The following is an 18939-nucleotide window of genomic DNA, read 5'->3' on the forward strand; positions in this document are numbered from 1 at the left end:
AGGGACCCACGAAGGAGGAGAGAAGTGTACCTGGCTACTCTCTTATCTGAGGAGTTTCTCTAGGAGGAGCAGAGAAACGGCGAGCTTTGTCTGGGGGAGTGGATTGGTGCAGCTCCTCGCTCTCTCGCTCTCCCGCCGTCGGAGGAGAAGCCGCTGTGGCCACCGCGGGGACAGCTCGGCAGCAGCGCCAGGCTCCGTCTCCTGCGGCCTTCTCCCACCGGGAGCGAAGCTCTGCTTGTGGAAGCGGCTGTTGCACCGGCGTCTTACCAACACCCCACCTCAGTGAAAAAGCACCCTTCCCCATCTGCTCGGTGCCTCAGGGGAAAGCCCGGAACGCCGGGCCCTTCCCCCTGCAGGGGAGCTCTCCCGGCCGCGTTTGGGAGCCGGGCCCCGCCACTCCTCTGCGGCTGCTCCGCGGTTTTGCTGCACTGCAGCCGCACGGCCCCCGCCTGCCGGGGACGCCCCTCGGCTCCTGGCACAACTGCCCGGTTTCTGCCGCCTCCTGCTCGCCGCCCGGGTGTGCCCGCTGCCCCGGGCCGGCCGCCGCCGCGCCGCCCCCGCTGCCCCGGGCCGGCCGCCGCCGCCGCCGCGTGAGGGAGACGCGGCCGGGCCCGCGGCACAGCGCCCCCTGCCCGCGGCACAGCGCCCCCTGCCCGCGGCACAGCGCCCCCTGCCGGCGGGGAGCGCCCCCTGCCGGCGGGGAGCGCCCCCTGCCGGCGGGGAGCGCCCCCTGCCCGCGGCACAGCGCCCCCTGCCGGCGGGGAGCGCCCCCTGCCGGCGGGGAGCGCCCCCTGCCGGCGGGGAGCGCCCCCTGCCGGCGGGGAGCGCCCCCTGCCGGCGGGGAGCGCCCCCTGCCCGCGGCACAGCGCCCCCTGCCGCCGGGGAGCGCCCCCTGCCGCCGGGGAGCGCCGCCCGCCCTGCGCGGCCGGGAGCCAGCAGCGCCCCCTGCGGCCGCGCCGGGAACTGCAGCGCGGGCGGGGCTCGCCGCGGCCGGGGCGGGGCCGGCGCCGCCGGGGCCCCGGAGCGCCTGGGCACGGACACGGCGGGAGAGGGCTGGCACGGCTTCTCCCGAGCCTTGCACTCCCGCCTGTGCCCTTCTCAAAGCCATCTCTGCCTGGCAGCCCCTTCATTTCAAAGTTATAGTAATTCAGAGGGAAGGGGGCCATATTCTCCACTCCAAGGGAGGCTCCTGCTCCACTGGCAGAATCCTGTCTTTCCAACCAGGACAGAGTTAGGGCTCTGTTTGAGCCTTCACAAGTCCAGGCTGAGCTGATCTGCTGAGAACTCAAGCAGACTGAAATGGATGGGAGAGCTAGTACTGTTAAGCTCATATTGCAGCTTATTTCCTTCTTGCATAATTCTGATAAAATTTCCTGTAAACTGCTAGAAGAAATTTAATATTTTACATTGACATGTGATGCAGAGGAGTGTGTTTAGGGATTTTTTTATAGTAATAGTCACAAAAGCTTCCCTTTGCTTCTTGCAATAGCTAATGGCTCATTCTATAGATAGAGACCAATATATAATACAGGCCTTGTCCATCTTTTTAGAGCAAATCAGAAATTTTTCATCAACAATTGCTTATCACCAAAATAAAATAATTGTATTCATTTAAATCAATACATCTCAGAAAATACTAATATCACACAGTCTGTTCAATAGTTTTTCCATTTAAAAAATAAAACAAAGAATTTTGAGAAGTCTAAAATGCCTTGTTCAAAACTATTTTTCCAAACAAAATCATTTAGTTTGTATTTTAAAAATAGTGGCAAGCTGCAAAGGCTGAAATAGAAATGAAATGTTTAATTTTGGAAGAACATATGCTTCATCAGAATTTTTAACATTCATTTCAGAGTCAAGAGAAAAACTTATGCCACAGACTTTCCTGTCAAAAGGAAAACTCACTTCTTTGCTAGTCCTAATATTTACGACTTCTGCTCAGTGTTAACAAAATGCAGAAATACTTTTCACTTGCCATGTGAATGAGGGGAGCTCTGTTACACAGCGGCCACTCTCCAGCCCAGAGCGGCTGCACTTCAGCCCTCTGCGAATGGCTCATTCCACGGCAAAGCCGCGGCTCCCTGTCACGACTGGCCAGAGCAGCAGCAATAGATCAGCATTGCTGTCACGCTGCTGTCAGTGCCTGGCCCTTGGCAGGCAAAGCGATGGATCCGCTGGGGCCGAATTAATTGAATCCCAATCCTACAGGCATCCTCCAGAGACAGGAGTTGGACACAGCTACCCATGCCTCGGGCACAGGAGTGCTGCTTTTGTTTGCAAGCACCTCTTTCCCAGAATATGTTTAAAAGTGATTAGCAATTGGCAGGTAGACAAGTGACTGAGAGCTCCAGGCATTGTAATTCAGATCTGGGGTTAGCACATCTCTGCTCTCCCTTCACACAGACCAGGGAAAGGGGACAGGAGTGCCGGGATGGGTGTGAAGCTGGTCTGCGGTGACAGAGCAAGAGCAAACAGGAGGAGCACATGTCTTTCCCATCTCCCCTCCAAAATACAGTCCCTGGAATGAGCTGGCAAAACCAGCTCTGGCTGCTGTGCACCACAAGGTCCTTCAGCCTGGAGAAGCACTGATGGGCGGTTAGTGCCTGCCTACAGGAGCAGGAGGCACCCACCAACTTCCCACAGCCAGGGCATGGAGAAGGGGATGAGGAGACAACAAAAGCCGTGCCTCATGCTGTACGAGCAGCTCCAGCTGTCTCACCAGAGAAGAGGTAACGAGTTGGTTGTTCATGTCCCCGTGAGCGCCAGACTTAAAGGGCTTTTTGGGAAAGGCATGTAGAAAGGGGAATGCTTAAAATGAAGCATGGATAAGAAATCCATCCCCATCCCTATCATGATCTTATTGATAAAAATGCTAAGTTAATAGAATCATGGAATGGTTTGGGTTGGAAGGGACCTCAAAGATCATTCAGTTCCAGCCCCCTGCCATGAGTAGGGACATCTTCCACTAGACCAGGTTGCTCCAAGCCCACTCCAACTTGTGGAGCCCACTCCAACTTGACCTTGAAGTTGTTCCAGGATAGAGGGGTGGGTTAGTGTGCACTCCCCACCCCCTCTTTCAAGGCCTCTTGTCTCAAAGAAGTGTGTTTGAGGTGTGGGCCCTGCAGAAAGAGGCAGCTCCTTCCAGAAAAAGAGGAGTGTACAGTCACCTAATAGTCTAACTAGTCACCTCATAGTCTAATTAGTCACCTCATCGTCTAATCATAGTCTAATTAGTCACCTAATATAGACACCTAATAGTCAGATGTAGAGTTGACACAACCAGAGTTGACTCACAAGAGCTTGGCATGTACACCACTTTCCTCACACCCCAAGAGGCTGCAGGGCAGGAAAGGACTGAGTGTTTTTCTCATGTGATATTTGCAATTTTCCCTTTTCCTACCATTTCAGAGAAGAGTCATGTTCCAATCCTTATACAACCATCCCCAAGCAGTGCCCACTGAGACCTGAGTGTTTCTGTCTCTTTTGAAAGTGCCTGTATCCCTCAGAAAGACAAAATGCCCCAGCACAAAGCAGGCTCTGCAGCAGAGGCAGGAGCTTTGCTCCCACCAGCTGGTAGCAGACACCAGCCCCTGAAATTCCGAGCCTGTCTACAGGCACAGGCACTCACATGCCTTGGAGCAGTGGGGGTCCCCCAAACACCCATGCATTAGCCTGCTCTCAGGGGACAAACAGCTCCTGAGTCACTGCACAGCCTTCCAACTCGGGCTTTGTGCACTGGGTTATAAAAAGATGGGGAAAGAAGTCTTGAAAACATTGGTTTTTTCATCTTTTAGTGAGGTGGCATGGGAAGGGGTGGGGATCGTGTGTCTCAGTAGTGGAGCAATTCATGAGGCCCACAAGCTTCCCTGAAAGGAGGCAAGGCAGCCCTAGAGAGATCAATCGCAATTTTATCTACCCTTTTCAAGTTCTCATTTCTTTTTATCCTGTACTGCCAGATAAAAATCTCTGCCTCAAACATGGGTAAGGAGATAGAGCTTTATTATACCATTCCAAAAACATTAGATGCTGTAGGCTTTGCCCTTTTATGAGTTCACTTTGCTAGCACTTTCCTCTCTGCCCCCCCAAATCTCTTCCCTTTAATATTTTTTCTCTCCAAATCAGAACAACAGGCACAAAACTAATTATGTGATATTTCAGATCCATGTTGTGTTAATGGCACCCGATCGCGTGTGACATTTCCGACTTGTTAGACTATTATTCTCGCTTATTGTTATCTCTGCTGCTCTGAATACTGGCTCAGGGCTTTATATCCCCCCCATGCACCAGGCTCTCATCCCCCCCTTCCCTCTCTTGTTCTCATTTATCAGTGTGTGAGGATCTGTGGAATATTAAACTGGGCCATGCTGGATTGCTCACGCTGCTCATTGTGGGCAGTGGTGGAAGGGAAGGTAGAGATGGCAGAGCAGAGAAGGTCAGGAAAAGCAAATGCCAGAGGGGATTTGTGGGGAGAAGCCACCATAGCAAGAGTCAGCCCAGGGGAGTCACTGACTTTAGGCAGAGCTGTGTCAGGCTGTGAGATGTCCATTCCTCAGGTGACCTTCCAGTGATGGCTGCCGGTCTCACCTGCCTTGTGTTCTCCAAGGGTGGAGCAGAATCCATGGGAGACCCTTCTGATGTGGCTTCATCTCCCACAGGCCTTGTTTGAAGAGACAAAATTGTTCCTTCTGCTTAGACCTGTGGGTGGGGCCTCAGGCAGCAGAGGCAGCAGGCTGACCCTGGCCTTGAGCCCCTGGGCTGCCTCTCAGGGTGACAGCTGGTGGGGCATGTCCCACCTACAGCCTCTGCTGCTGACCATAAACCCAGAGAGGACCTTGAACTCCGGGCATAGAGATGGAGGCCAAGGTCCAGAAGCACCAACAGCCCAGTGTACATCAGCTGCTTTGCAGCTGCAGCACGAGGCAGAACAAATGGCAAGAGCTAATTGAGGGGTGCTGCTGCCACCACATGCCTGCCAGGCAAATATCTGTCATGCTGCCTCGGGGACTGGACTTCTTAAGGGAATATCATGGTGCAGCTGTTGCCCCTTTAGGGCCAGCTCACGATCCCAGGGGTTCAGGGAAGCATGCGATGATTGCACATGGTTCTAGCTGCTGCTTCACCTGCCTGCAGAGCTCCCATATCCCGAGGACTCCTGAAGGTATTGGCCTGAATGCTGCCAGCCTTTTGTTTCACTTCCTGACTGATTGTGCTCCTGGGTCTCTTTAGTCACACAAACCCAGCAGCTGATTTGTCTCCACGCAGCACTCAGTGAGATGGCGGCTGCCAAGTCCTTCCTGCTGGTACAGGCAGTGTGATCATGCCAGCACTGAGACTACAGGGAAAACACTGAGAGGGTCCTCTTGCCTCCACTCCTGCTTGCTGAGGCTTCCCAGCGTGCCACAAATGGCTTTTCCCTCCCCATCCAAATTCCCCCGCTCCCTTCCAAGCCCACCCTCGCTCCTGCTGCATATGTGGTAACCCTGTGCTGCCAGTGAGCAGCACTCCAGACAGCCCACATACCTGGCTCCAACCAGCAGGTCCTTCTACCCTCAAACTGTGTCAGGAGAGATCTATATTGGCAACTAAGTCAGGGCCAGAGCCCAGGCTCCAGACACTGTCATGGCTATCCAAGCCAGGACATGCTTCCCTGGCCCGCTCCAGCCAACACTGTCCCAGAGGATCCTGGACACGGTTCAGGGGATGGCATGAGCCAGGGACTGTCACCAATGAACTGCATGGGAGAGGCCAGAGTTTAGTTGTATCAGCATGAACCACACCACATCACACCCCCACAGGACCAGACTGGATCCTGGCTCCTTACATTTACTAGAATAGATACAGCCTTGGTACAAATGAGTTTTAGAGAGGACTCTTTGCCAGGAATATAATCTCCAGCTTCATTCCTCAGGGCTCAATCCTAGGAGAGTTTGCAATCATATACTGCTCCCTCTGTGCCAAGGACCTGGGAGGGGGTGCAATACCAGAACCGGAACATTTGAGCTAAATTGTTTTATATAACTCTGAGTCTCTGTCTTGGTTTAAGCCCCATCCAACTCTAATGCCACCGGCACGGCTGGAAGTCACCCGGGCTTCTGACCGTGGGAACGCTTGTAAGGGCCATCAGTGGGGCCACAGACACAGGCAGGGCTCTGTGAGCTGCCAGACAGGATTTGCTTGTCCCTATGAGTCTGTATGCTGGCAGCTATTTAGCAGACACACATGGAGACCTGAAATAAACTTCAGCTGGGAATAGGCTGCTTCCAGTAGCATCTGCAGGGATCTGCTGCAGGAACAGCTTGGCAGGCACTGCTCATGGGAACGGTGCTGTGCCACTGCGTTGTGCACTCGGGGGCCCCAGGCAAGCAGCAATTTGTGGGATTTCTGTGCAACAATTCCTGTCCAGAGACACTCTGTCAGCCCTCCTGGTTCATAACTCACTGAAACTCTCACTCTGAGCAGCTCCAGGTCCAGCTCCATGACCGCATTCTCATGAGCTCTTACCCCTGTCTTGAAAAGAAGGCCTAGGAGACAAAAAAGTGGACAAGCTGCCTCATGGCATCCCCATCCCCTTCACAGTGGGCTCTGTTGCCCTCCTGCTGCAGCCCCTTGTACCCCCTGCCCAAACACCCATCTGTGCTCTCTGCCTGCTCCCAGACCCCTCTGCACCATGCCCTGGTCTCCATGTCACCCCTTGTCCCTGGAACAGCTGCAGCACAATATGCTCCACAGCTTGTCAAGGGGGATGGGAGGAGGAGCAGCAAGATATAAATAAATAAAATAAATTACGTCTCACTTAATCCTTTTATCACTCTACTTCTTTCAGTCATTTACAGAGATAATAATCGCCCAGACTCTGCAGGAAGCACTGATGGAAGCAAGCACAGGAATCTCGTGGCAGCACCCCACTCTCTCATCTGCTGTCGCTTGGGTGTGAGGCAAGAAAACAAATCTTTACAGAGGGCAACCCAAGAGTTAGTCCCAATGGGGCTGGCTGGCAGGTGAGCAGGATCAGGGTCAGCAGGACATGGAAAAGGGGAAAAAATGGGAAGCAGAAGAGAATCAGAAACAAAGCTATAGAAGGAGAGGAAATGCAGAGAGAGGGAGCAAGCTCAAACAACACCCTGGCATCAAGGAACTGAGCGAGAGAAGGAAGAGATGACGGCGCACGTCACTCTAAAGCCTATCTGTAAAATGCTGCTTTCCTTGGAGATGGACCAAAGGTCAAACCACTGCTCCATGCCAGGGTCTGGGAGCTCTGCCCAGGGCTCCTGCCTGCTCTGCCCCAGGGTATAGGAATGGATGTTGGATGGAGCTGTGCCTGCAGCAGGGCCAACACTGCCCAGGGATGGACCAGGCATCCTGATGGCCACCAGGGTCTGCTGCATTCAGCAAGGAAGTGGGAGAGAAGAATGTCCCTCTGGGCAAGGGAGAGAGAATCACAGCAGGTTCCTCCTGGGAAAAGTGGGCTTTGAGCTGGCCTAAAGCCACCCAATCATGGCAGCAGTAAGAGCTCAGAATGTCACCTCTCAGCACGTGGTGACTCAATGCTCCCACATAATATGGCAGCTGTCTCTTCCAGTAAACAGATGCCTTTGTGGCTTTAAAGGGCACTGGATCAAGGTCATCTTTTCCCAAGGTTTAGCCATGTCTTTCCTTTCCCTTCACATTTGCTAATATGGTACATCAGTCAGCTGGCTCTTCAACACATCTCCTCCAGTCACATCGATTCACACATTGATTTGTTTAAGTGCAGCACCAAATGCAATCCCGTTCTTCATGTGTTCTTCCCACCTCAGGGAGTCCCCAGCAGACCCCAAAGGTGCCTGTCCTCATGAAGAGCTCCCACCCTCTGGGCGCCAGCCAGGCCTGCAGCCTGCAGCACCCAGGGAAAGGAGCCTCTATCCAGGAAACAGCAGGTACCTCTGGGTGTGATTTTTAATTTCCTGCAGTACTAAGATCTACAGTGCAATACCAGGAAAACAAGTTATTTTATCTGCCTTGGCTTTATCCTGCCAGAAACTGTCACCATGGGAAGGCTTAGGGAGCTGTGTGTACAAGGACTGCTCATGCTTTGAAGGAAGATCCCTGTATGCAGATCACTGGCTCCTGCCCAGGCTTCCCAAGCATCAGCTGGGCCATGGCGAAGCTGCCTCTGGCTTCTCTCCAAGGGGAAAACCTTCCCAGGAGGGCCAGGCTGAGATTTCCCAGGCAATCCTTGCTGAACACGTAGGTTTCAGCCTCTTCACTTCCTTCAGGGCCCTTCTATGAGCCCAGTCAACTGCAAGCCTGCAGTGGCCCCTCCACATGTCCTGAACAGATCTTTGTGCATCAACAGTGTTTTCTAAGCAAAAATTGGCAGTGGTTCCTTCTGCCTGTCCCCATAGAGAAAGGCAGTGCCCCAGGAGAGTGACAGGAGAAAACAGAGCTGCTTATTCCAATGTGCTCCTGCAGGAGAGCATTGTCAGCACTGAGAACATTATTCCATGGCACCAAAGAACAGCGGAAAACAAAGCAAAAACCAATTCCCCGGAGAACAGCTTTCCTTCTCCTGACAAGGCCATTCAGTTCATCTCCAAATGTCACCTCTGCCTCAGCCCTCAGGTCCCTTGGGCTCCTGATTTTATTCCCTAGCTTGGTGAGGAGGCCATACAGATGAGTTTGGGGAGGAAGAGACAGGGGAAGGCTGCCCTGGCTGGCTCTGTCCCCTGCCCAGCACACTGCCTGCCCTGGCTTTAGGTCCCATGCCAGGGGAGAGACCCACAGCCATGCTGTGCTTCCCCCATGCATTTCCAGGGGACCCTCATAACATCTGACCTTCATGCTGTAAACCTGTGACTGATTGCTGAGTAAGTAATTCCTCCTGGGTGATTTAGCAGGGACTGTCCACAGAGCTGCAGTTTGTATGGATTAGAAGCAGATTCATCAGGCAGCAGCATGGCCCACCTGCCTGTCTGCTCTCATTCCCATCTCCAGAGCCATTCCCTGCTCCCTGCCTCCAGCAGTCCCACCCTCCTTCTCCCCAAACCTGAGCCCTGAGCTGTGAGGAGGGGGAGAAATCAAGCAGGGAAAGAGGTGCTGGGGCTGCCTCTGCTTTTTCCCTGTCATAAAGCTCTCAGGGCCAGCTCTGCAGTCAGGGGAATATTATCTCTCCATGCTGCTGTTAATCTCTTTATGGCATCATTTGACCCTTTCTAACATCCATTGATTTTTGAACTACCCTTTATGGCAACGCTTTAGATCCCTTTGGTCTAAATTACTAAACATCAGTGCCCAGGGCAAAACATGGGAACAAATAAAGCAATAGGGAAGAGTCCATTCAGTAACTGTGACTTCCTTGGTGCTTTTGGGGCCCCTTCTCCCTCCTTTGCTGCCCCTCAGCCTCCTGTCTGTGGGCACCCTAGGGATCCTCCTTCCCTGCCAGCACCCCGAGGCACCTAGAGGCACCTAGAGGCACCTCACCCTGCCCCAGCTGTGCTCTGGGAACAGGCAGGGTGGTGCCTCCTGCGGCACAGCTGGCAGCAGGTGCTGAGCCCACCTGGCTCCACCTCAGATTCTCCAGCTCTGCACTTCCCCAGGCACTGTCACTCTCAGGTTCTGTCTTTTGCCACCTGTCTCCAAACTCACACTGCCTGAAGTCACACAGAAGAAGCTCCAGGCCAAGCCTTGCTAAGGAAGCCTAATAGGGCAACTCAACAAGAGGTGAAGGCTTCTGCTTTTAATTTGCTGGATAAATGACTTTTTATTCCAGATTAATATGTTTTAATTTATTTCTGTTTTCCTGCACTCAGCCCTGGTCCAGCAGTGACTGTCTCCTTGCCTCATACTTGCTACTTGTCCAAATGAAATACTGAGGTATATTGTCTACTATTATGGTAAAATACATAATATATCACACTGATGCATTCTGTGAGTATGACATAAAAATGACAAATGTGCTCTGGTCAAACACTAAAATGTATTCATCCTGCATTAGTGCAAAATTAATATTAATACACTAGAAAATGGCTTGGATGATGAGGGTTTTGTGTCATATTAGAGAGGACACTTCATTCCTTCCTCATTTTTAGACAGCATCAGCCCTTAGTGCTGACAGGAGCCCCAGGATATCTACCACAGGCATATTTTCACAGAACTCCAGCCAGGACCACAGAGGATGAAATGCTTGGACACGACACAGATCTGAGTCCCGCAGAACAGGTTTGGAAGGCCAAAGTGGTACCAAAATTAAAATGGTCCCCACCTTCTCTCTGCTGCAGATGCTGCATGATTTATCCCTTGTATATTATCATCCCCTCCCTCAATGTCTTAGGTCACTGACCATGTCTAAAACCACCATGAGGGAGGAGTGAGATCCATCCCCACGGGTGGTGGGATCAGTTAATCAAATTTGGATTTGGCTGGATTCACCTGCTGAGTACAAGTCTGTGTCAGATTTTCATAATTACTGCCCTCCTCTATGAGGTGTGGTAGAATAGCTGGTGAGTGCAATGCTGAAGATAATATACTTTACAATTAGGCCATTTAATTATTCCATTGTGTGATTTCCATAACCACAGGCATATCTCTGCAAATTTATTGACCACGTACAACAAAATATACCAAGTGAAGTGGAAAAGCACCGTTTTAATGTACCTAACATAAATATTCTTTCCTCAACTCTCATCTGAAAGTCTCAAGCCCTGAAAGTGGCTCCAACTCAGGTCTGCAAACTGTGATTAATTGCCCTGCCAGTACCATATACATACATACTATATACATATTATGTAAGCAAGACAAAGTGGGGAAAGGTGAGGTACATTTTCACTTATCTATCCATATCTTAGGTAATGTTTTCTTACACAATAGCTTAGTTGCTGCATCTTTGCCAGATTTCCTGGAATCAACGCCCCCCCAAGCCAGGCTTTCCCAATGGCAGCAGCTGAGCACAGTTCACCATGGCTTCATTTGCTGCCAGAGGATGAGCAATCCCAGGCCAGGTCTACCACATCCATTTCTCTCCCTCTGGCTAGGGCTTCAAGGGAAGATGAAACAAATAAGTGCTTTATCATGATGGGTACAAAATTGCCAAGCCAGGACGGCTCCAGAAACGCAGACTTTCAACTGCACGGGCCCCCAGTACAGTCCCCTGTGCCCCCCTGCCCACAAACCCTCCCCCACAGCCACGAGTTCCTGAGCAAAAAAGCCTCCAGAGGAACAGTCTGTACCCTGCCTTTCATCTGCAGAGCACAGGCCTTTCTACAGCACCATCAATACAGGATGGAGGAGGAATCGTTAGATGAGGCACTTCCATCAATATCTCTGAGAGGAACAGGTGACATGAAAAAAGGTGAACCTGAGACCTCTTCAGACTGGAGACAAAGAAATTACAAGGTTCTTTTCTTTTCGATGGCTTAGCATTTCGGTTTATATCTATATCTATACCTAATTTATACACCTAGAAATGGAGCATCCATTTTTCCTTTGTAAATGGGAAGTGGAGGCTGAAAGCTACAACCTTTGCCTAGAAGACTAAATGGCCTTTTGAACAGGCTGATAAGTGATAAAAACAACCTGCAAAAGCATGTATCCTTGCATCATTTAAGATGACCTTTTAGAAGGGAGATACAGGAAAAGGGGAAGAAAACGAACAGAGAAAAGGAAAAAATGCTGGAGGAAACAAAATTTTAAAACCAAACATCCGCTGTTGGCATTTGAAGCAGCTGCTACTAGAACAAGAAAATAAAAATAAAAATAAAATGAGATTCGACATTTTATTTCCTCCATCAAACAATATATCCCAGCTAATGGCAGCAGAATAAAAATTTACCCAATGCAGCCTGGGAGAGAGGCAAGAGAGGAAGAGGAGAGAACAAGGTAGAGGGAGGGGAGAAAGGTTATTATAAATGTGTCAAGCTTGTTTATGGCCCTTTATCAGCAAGTGCAGTGGAAAGAGAGAGGCACCGTTAGCACATTTTAAAAGTGTTTGGCAGCTTTGGTTGGCAATGTAAATAATCTTTATAGTCAGGAGCATTTATGTTTCACAGAACAGGCAGGCATGTGCCACCTGTGCCGCCAGATTTTTGAAGGACCTTCTGACAGCCCTGCTGGGCTCTGCCTCTGTCCCTCTGTGACATGGGTGCTTCATCTGCAGGTCTGAAACCACGTATGAAGGAAAAGGCTGCACTGGGAATATCAAGGGATTGAGGGGAGGACTTGAAAATCACAGAGAACGCATCCATCAGAGTCAGATGCTGGGCTGCTTCACCTCGTCCCTGAGTCCCGACAGTTAGGTTCCACTTCCAGTGATGTTGCTACAAATCTGCAGGACAGCAGCTCTGATGCTCCATGCAGAAGACCACAGCTCTACCCAAACTGCAGCCCCCTGGGAGCAGGGTGCAGCAGTGGGGAGTCAGTCCAGCAGAGGATCTGGTCACCCCTTCTCTTCTCCTGCTTCTCCCACTTTCTACTACAATTCATGTAAGTGATAGGCAAATCGCTGCCATTTATTTACATGGAAAATATATTATGAGGAATATCCACGCCCTGAAGGGAGCTGACATCTCATTTTTCACAGGCAGGACGGGGAGGGAGAGCCCCGAAGAGCAGCAGTGGCAGAGATAAACCAGGAGACTGCCATGAACACGGAGACAAAGGAGGACACCGTGGTGCCTCTCCCTGCTGCTGCAAGGGAGAGTCACGCTCTGCAGATTAATTCTGAAGCAGTGTTTAACACATCTCCCTTTGGGGATGAAGGATTTGCCCTGCGTTTCAATGAGACATTCAAAATCACACTCATCACTCTCGGAAATGGCTCTTAGTTAAATTGTCACCTCTCAAGCAGGAAGGCACAGCCCGGAGTTGCTCAGCCTGGGAGGAGAATGGGGCTGCGGGGCCATGGCAGGGCTGGGCTGGGCTGGGCTGGGCTGGGCTGGCAGCAGCTGGGAGCAGCAGCACAGGGCCTTGAATCACAAAGTTGAGCAGCTTGAGTCAAGGACTGGAAGTACAGGCAGCTCGTGGGAGGGCTGGCAGGGAGCTGGGGGATGAAGTGGGTGGGTGGCTGCCAGCATATGGAGCAGAGGAAAAGAGAAACATCTGGAAAGGGGTAATGGCCGGGGGGCAAGGTTTTCTTTCTTGTGTGGGAAATGCAGAATGGTCAAGCTAAGCCTTCTCTTTCTCTGATCTCATCTTGTATTCCTTCACCTTTCCTGTTTGTTTCCTGCCCTTCCTGACAAGACAAAAAGAAGTCAAAATTCAGAGGGAGCATGCAGCTTTGCTGCTCTTGCACATCCTGGACTCCCAGAGCCAGCAGAGGAAAAGCAGAACATTCCAGAAGGGTCAGCAGATGAGTGATACCCAAAGAGCCAAACCTAGCACGTACCCTAGCACACGCTGCCGTGTCCAGCACGCATCCAAAGGGTGCAATGAGCAGCCTCAGGAGTGTCTCCATCAGCACAGAAGGGCAGAGCAGATGCACTGGCTGTGCTGCTCTTGCTGTAAATTCACTTTGAGCAGCAGGGGTGCATCCAAGTCCAAGGCTGGGGGTCTCCATTCCAGTACACCTGGCTCTGGGACAGTAACAAGAGCAATTCCTCTCCCATGGGTCTCCAGAACTGCCAGCTGATGAGTGACAACTTCAATTGCTACTGACCTGAGGACATCTGAACAGAAGTCCGAAAGGCCTCTTTTACCCTCTTATTGATCTTGAGAGTATTCAATCTGCTTTATGGAAAGGTGTAACTGCATTAAATCTAAGGTATAAGAGGAAAAGGTGGATTTTTATGAACTCAGCACACCAGCACTTTGCAGGAGGCCCTGGAATACTGTCAAACCTGTGTTCCCCTCTTGATAAGGAGCCAGCAAATTCACTTTCCCATGTGCAGCCAGCTACCTGGAAATCGTCATATAAAGGAATTTAAATGTAGATGTGTGATATTTACTGCAAAGCACGCCCTGTATGCAGACAGGGGAAGGAATGCTTGAGCAGGAGGAGTAAATGACTATTGCAGGTAGAAAACCCACTGCAATTCATGCATCACACAAATGGTTGTGTATATTAAAGCAATGAGGACAAAGAGTATTGATTTAGCACAAGTATCAAGAGTCCCAGGTGCTAAAACCTGAAGAAATACAAACTGTGCTGGGCAGAATAACAACAAAACGAAATGATAAAAGGATATGAGTGTTTGAAAGGACGCTTTGGACGGGCTATAAATTCTAATAATCCATATTTCTCGAAAGCAGCAGCTATTGACTCAAAAACAAAAGAGCAGGCATTGTAATGTAACAAATGTCAGACGGGATAGCAGCAGGAATTCAATTTGCTCTGGCCATAGATCAACTTGAAACTTAATGTAATGGCACATAGTTAAAGCTGCACCCTCACTTAATGGCTATTACCAGTCCTGGGTGGGTTTTCCAGCAAGCATAAAGCAGTGAGTAATTGGCCCTGCTCTGCCTGCATCACTGCTAATGAAAAAAACCACGCTCAAGCCTGGCAGCAGCGGGACAGGGGAAAGCAGGGAACCCTGGCAGAAGCAGGCAGCATGAGAGGTGCCAAGAACCTGTGCTGGCAGGATCCCTTGAAAGAGCTTCAGGAGAGACCTCCCGGACTTCAGCTGACCAGCATCTCTTTTGCAGAAGGGTCAGATCCTCGAGGCAGCAGTCTGACATCCTTGTTAGCTTCCTAAATGAGCAGCATTCAGCCTGCTGGAAGAAGAGCGGGAGAGACCCTGGCAGTGATCCCTCCCCTGCCCTAAGCATGGAGTAGTTAGGTCTGCTCGGGCAGGGGCTCTGCAGTTGGCCAATTAGAGCCACTGTAATTACTCCTCTTCCGTGACTGACTGCAAACGGTGGAGTTAAACACAGATTTCCCGTCCCACAGCTCCTGTGGCTGCTGGAGTGAAGAAGCAGAAGTGTCAGCATCGCTGAGAATATGCTCTGGCCATATGTTAGAGGCAAGAGACACCACATGGAGGGGGAGGCAGTGGGGAAGAGGGAGGCGGGATGGATGTGGGACACAAACCTTTGTAGCAAGGAACTGCAGAATTGCAGAATGGTTTGGGTTGGAAGGGACCTTAAAGATCATCCAATTCCAACCCCCTGCCATGGTCAGGGACACTTTTCACTAGATCAGGTTGCTCAGAGTTCCATCCAGCCTAGCCTTGAACACTTCAAGGGATGGGATATCCACAACTTCTCTGGGGAGCCTGTTCCAATGCCTCACCACCCCCACAGGGAAGATTTTTTTCCTAATATCTAATCTAAACCTACTCTCTTATAGTTTCAATCCATTTCCCCTTGTCCTGTCACTCCATGCCCTTGTAACAAAGTTCCTTTCTGAGTTTCTTGGAGCTCCTTCACGTAATGGAAGGCCACAATTAGATCACTCCTGAGCCTTCTCTTCTTCAGGCTGAACAATCCCAATTCTCTCAGCTTTTTCACATGGAGGGTGTTCCATCCCTCTGATCCTGTGGAGGCCTCCTCAGGAGTCACTCCAGCAAGTTGATGCCCCTCCTGTGCAGGGAACCCCAATGTGAAGCATCCAAAGCAATCTGGGAGAGCAAAGATGTAAAACTGTCCTGATCACTCCACTGCAGATAGGCAGGGCTGCTCCCAATAGGCACATCAGACTTCTAACCAAGAGTAAAGCTTGCAAAATGTCAGCTTTCCAGGGATACGCCACTCCAAATTTCAGAACGCAGTTTTGGAACAATCAAAAATAAATCAGCCCCTGGGAGAAACTCTCAGGTTTGTCAGTGAGTCTCACACATGGCAAAAAGGAGCTCTGGAAGGTCAGGGCTGTGTGAACCTCCCTGCAGCACAAACACAACCAGTTTTATTCCGTATCATTAAATACGGAATTGCGGCCTTTGACTTAGCTCTTTGAATGCTCCTCAGGAGGCTATTTAAATACCTTCCATAGGCTTTTATTAAAGCAGTAAAGATACTCAGAGCTTGTGACTCAGCTCTGCCTCCTCACTTACCACGAACCACACCTAGAACTTGCCGAGATGCCCAAGGGTGGACGGATTGCCCCAGGTAAAGGTCGGCAAGCAGTGCTTTGGGTGGCACGACTGGTGTTCCTTGTGCTCCAAGGAGGTGAGGTGTTGGTGGGGTTTCAGCACAGAAGAGCTGCTGAGCTGTGGCACAGGCTTCCTGGGAGCCCAGCTGCTCTCCCCAGGAAGAGGAGGTGCTTGTTTTGCTGAGAAGTTCCCAGCTTCTATCCCTGGGTGAGGAGACAGCCCAAATGCCACACCCCAAAAAAGAACAAGGTCAAGGAAGAGCCCAGCTCTCAGTTTACCCTTGTCCTTGGTGTTCAGTGCACACGGGAGGTCAGGAGCAGATTTGGTCTTGACCAGACAGCTGATGAGTGCAAATGGAGCACTGGAAGCTGAGTGTGCTCATGGAAACCAGACCTTCTGAGTGAGAAGCTGGAAGGGGGAAGGGATGTTGTACAAATCCACAGTCCAGATTAAATCTCATCTTTAAGCCCTGAGTTCCAGTAACAGTATCTGCTTTGATGCCCACAGGCCTTGCTTTCCTCAGTAATCTCAACCATCAGTCTCCTGTGACTGACAACAGCAGGAATGAATCTCTTTTGAAGCTGACAAAACTCACTCTGAACTGATTTTCTCTTGAGCTCTGTTTATTTGAGACTGAAGAAAGCAGCTCTGAAGCAATCACAGCCTATATTCACCCCTCAGATCTGCACTGATGCAGCAACAGCCACCAAGTGTGGCCAAGGCCAGTCTTGGCAAGTGCAACACGCGCCAGAAGCACTCCTGTTCATCTTCTGTCCCCCAGGCCCCTTCCCCTCTGGAAGCCAAGGCTGTGTTGACACATCTTGGCTGATTCCCAAGGGACCTGGGGCAGACTGCCTGGCAGAGAGGGAACCCCAGCCTGACTCACAACAAAACAGTTGAAAATATTCTGGGCGTCTGTTTACAGCCCCATAAAGATTTTATGCAGTGCATTTAGCCTCGTATCTCTGCATTCATCGTGTTAAATGCTGAACATTTTACTTTAATACCACACTGGCTACAAGCAGGAATACTTAATGTCAGTAAATAAGAAGTAATCACATTTTCCCAGTGAATGGATCAAAAATGGCCACTGGGAGAGTTAACCTTCTGAAGTCAAAAGCCAGGAGCTCTTGGTGGAGTTTCCAGCAAACTGTGGACCCCGTGGGGCATCTCTAGGAAAACAAAACAATTAGAAAAATAATGGCATAAATAATAAAGCTTATGCATCTTTTAATTGAGAAACTGGCCTGTAAATTGGGCACAGCACACTCATGCCCAAAAGCCAGTATTATACATTCAAATGCAGGCAATGGAGGGAAGAGGGACAGAAGCAGACAGACTGAGACTCTGCATTTGTGAATAAAATCTACCGGAAAAGCACATTAGAGCTCCTTGGAAACTGGAGCATTTCATGGAGAAACACACACACACACACACACACACACACAGAAGAGGGGCTTCTCAAGTGAGCCCAGATTATCACAACAGACTCTCAGGCACGGTTCCTGCAGACCTCTAACCAGCCCTGTCTGGGCTTTGGGCACACTTCTATCTGCCTGGAAACTCCAGGCTCCAGCAGCAGCTAAATTCCCCTGGATGCAATCACTCCTTCCTTGAGGTGGGCACGTGGCCAGCTCACAGCACCACGCTGCAGCCTTGGGCCCACGTCTCCACTGTGAGGAGGGGCTCAATGTCTCACGAGATAACAGCTTCAGTGTGGCAGCAGATTAGCAATATATTAATTATGTTTGAGCTAGCTCAACTGAAATGATGCTTAACAAGTCATCCCGATGAAGAAGGTCAAAATCTAACTGAATGTCTCGTGGCTTTACCTTAACTCACCTTGCCATGTTGACAGGCTGCCCAGAGAAGCTGTGGCTGCCCCATTCCTGGAAGTGTCCAAGGCCAAGGTGGACGGGGCTTGGAGCAACCTGGGCTAGAGGAAGGGGGGTTGGACTGGGTGATCTTTAAAGTCCCTCCCATCCAAACCATTCTATGATAGGTTCACATTAGGTATCTATATTATGTGATTTTCTAAACACACCTCTCCTCCACTCCCTGCCTCTGAACTTCTCTCTGTTTCAACTTTCTCATGTAAAATTGCCCCTCCCTTGTTTCTCTCCAACATTTTGTCATTATTCTACCAACCAGAAGACCAGTTTAACTCATTTGCATCTCAATTTAACTACACTCTCAATCTGTCACTCAACTGTCAGCAGTAATGTTAGGAAACAACACTTCAATACCTTTCACGCATCACTCCTAAATAAGCTCTCCTAAGTATGAACTATTGGCTTCTCTTGGTACCTGGGTGCATCACTCTGGTCTAAATCTAGTCCTTGGCTATAGAAAAGACCCCCATAAATGGGTGTGATCTCCAGGTTACTCTTTCAAGGGCACAGGTGGTGCTGGTACCAGCAAGCCTGATGCACATTACAACAGAACTTCTTTTCCAGCAGATGAGAAGGGTGGGGTAGGCAGAGACAATGCCTAGTAGAGGATAATGCATGTCCCTATCCAAAACATCCTTCCCAGCTTGTTAGATCCTAAAAACACAAAGATGCTTACATAGAGCTTCTTCAAGGCTCAAACTATCAGCTCCACTGAATTGTTCCTGAAAACTTCACTGTGCAGCTCTGGAAGCACAGACTGACACGGTTGATTCACAGCTGTGCTCTGCAGCTTTCCCAGTCACAGAGGGGCCGGGAATTTGGTCGTGGGGATAGAAGTCGGGAAGCTCAATTGCTTTCTCCACCTCAGTCTTCTTTTTCTCTCTTGATAAGCTGTCTAGAGGAAAACAGCAACTTTGAAGCTGACAGCCAGACACCAGTGCTGTCCCACAACTGGTGGGCCACCACAGAACATGACAAGATGTTCAGTTTCCTTCAGCAAGCGCAGAACTTCCAGAAGACCCTTGATGAGAGCACCTCAAGTCTAC

At 50.4% G+C, this 18939-nt stretch overlaps 1 protein-coding gene across 1 annotated transcript in view; it reads right to left on the minus strand.

Annotated features, from left to right (window-relative positions):
• HMG20A (high mobility group 20A) overlaps positions 1–18939 on the minus strand; it is a 177684-nt gene that overhangs the window by 47310 nt on the left and 111435 nt on the right. The window lies entirely within an intron of this gene.

Source organism: Anomalospiza imberbis, chromosome 13 (genome assembly GCF_031753505.1).
Source record: "Anomalospiza imberbis isolate Cuckoo-Finch-1a 21T00152 chromosome 13, ASM3175350v1, whole genome shotgun sequence".
Taxonomy (NCBI): Eukaryota; Metazoa; Chordata; class Aves; order Passeriformes; family Viduidae; genus Anomalospiza; species Anomalospiza imberbis.